Genomic DNA, 2,133 nt, shown 5'->3' with positions numbered 1-2,133 from the left:
GAGGGCCCCCCAGTTTTTAATGGCTCTCTAGGTGTCTTAGCCACTGGAGAAAATTTAAGCAAAAATACCAGATTGGTAGGAATCTGGGAGCTGGGGGGTTGGGGCTGTGTGTGTGTGCATGTGTGTGCGTGCATGTGCATGTATGTGTGCTTCCAAGCATATGTGTGTCACAGCAGACAGAGCCAAAGCAGCTATTGGGATGTGCTGGGAAGCATGGTACTTTTGTCACTGGAGCAAGGGCTGTGGGCTGGGGTGGGGATTGGGGTGCTGGCCAAGCTGGGGATGCTGCATGTGCTCTGTCTGCCCTGCTCTGACTCGTGGCCCTGGCCCCATTCTGGCACTTGCTGCTGCATCCTGGCTGTGTGCTGCTGGGCTAAGTCAAAGTCAGCCGCATCGCAGCCCCATGTGGAGAGCCCAGTCTGGCCTGGCTACATCCTGCCCGAAGCGGGGAGTGTGAGGCTGTGGCTGCCTGCCCCTGCCCAGCCAGGGACTCATGGCCAGGATGCAGCTGCAGGTGTCAGGATGGGGACAGGGACAGGGCCAGAGGTGTGAGTCAGACAGAACCCATGCAGAGCCCCCAGTCTGGCCAGCGCCCCAGTCTGCAGCCCTGACTGTGGTGAGAAAGGCACTGTGCTCCTGACAGCTGTTCTGGCTCTGCTCACTGCCACACACTTCAGCGTGCATGCATGTGTGTATGTGCATGTGTGTGTGCATGTGTACCCTCCCTTGTATCTCTCCATCCTGGATGTCTCGGTCTGAGGGACAAATGCAGCCTCTGGGCTGGGCTCCTCCTGCCTCCCGCCCAACCCGACTCCGGCAACCGCGTACCCCGCAGCCCTGGCCCAGCCCCAAGGTGCCCCCAGCTCCGTGCGGGAACTTACCCCATGCCTTCGTCCACCCCGGCTTGGCCCCGAGGCACCCCCAGCTCTGCGCGGGAACTTACCTCATGCCTCCGTCTGTCCCGGCCTGGCCCCGAGGCGCCCCCAGCTCCGCATGGGAACTTACCTCGTACCTCTGTCCACCACGCATGCGGGAGGGCATGGGCCATGCTGTAGCTCCCCCGGCCTCGTGCTGGAGGCAAAGGGGGAGCCAGAGAAGAAGCTGCATGTGCTGTCCCCAGCTCGTCTAATCAGGTGGGGCTGGGGCTGGGGCTGGGGCAGCCCTGCGCTGTGCAGCCCTTGGGGCAGCAGTGGCAGGACCTGGCTCACTGATGAGCCCGGCCCCGCGGGGGGTAAGCAGCTCCCCTCCCCTCGCTTCCGGCTGGGACCCGCAGGCCGACCCTGCCCGCCTTGCCTCTCCTCGTCACTGCCCCGCCATCGCCGGCAGCTCTGCGCTCCGCGGCGGTGGCAGCAGCAGTGGCAACGCCGGCTCTGCTGCCGGCGGCTCTGCAGGCCAGATAAAATGGCTTGGTAGGCCGCATGGCAGCCCGCAGGCCGTATGTTGGACAAGCCTGGTCTAGCTCTTTCCTTTTCGGAACCACCCTTCAGGTAGTTGAAGGCTGCTATTAAATTCTGCCTCAGTCTTCTCTTCTCCAGACTAAATAAGCCCAGTTCCCTCAGACTCTCCTCAGAAGTCATGTCTCCTAGGCCTCTAACCATTTCAGTGCCCTCCACTGGACTCTCTCCAATTTGTCCACACGCTTTCTGTACTGGGTGGCCCAAAACTGGACATGGTACTCCAGATGTAGTCTCACCAGTGCTGAACAGTGGGAAAGAATCACTTCCCTCAATCTGCTGGCAATGCTCCTACTACTTCAGCCCAGTATGCCGTTAAGCTTTCTTTGCAACAAGGGCACACTGTTGGCTCATATCCAGTTTACTGTCCACTGTAACCTCCAGGTCCTTGTCTGCTGAGCTGCTGCCTGGCCATTCAGGGAGCCGGCAGGTGAGACTAGGCCTGATGCAGGGAGTTACCTGATTGAAGGACTGCTTAGGCAGTTTATAAGCCCAGACCCTGAGTAACAGCTGGGAGTCACATCTTGGGAGCTGGTGAAAGAACATTGCCCAGCAGAAAGGCTGCTTCTCCTGAATCCCAGCAAGGAGAGTAACATCTAAAGTAGTCTGGAGGTTTGGGTAGGAACTAAGGAGATGAAGGAGGTCCAGGGGCCCCAGTGTGGGGTCTGGAGCCCTGAGA

Source organism: Alligator sinensis, unplaced genomic scaffold, assembly GCF_000455745.1.
Source record: "Alligator sinensis unplaced genomic scaffold, ASM45574v1 scaffold487_1, whole genome shotgun sequence".
Lineage (NCBI taxonomy): Eukaryota > Metazoa > Chordata > Crocodylia > Alligatoridae > Alligator > Alligator sinensis.
The sequence above is the reverse complement of the archived record's forward strand: the minus strand, read 5'-3'. Positions refer to the sequence as shown.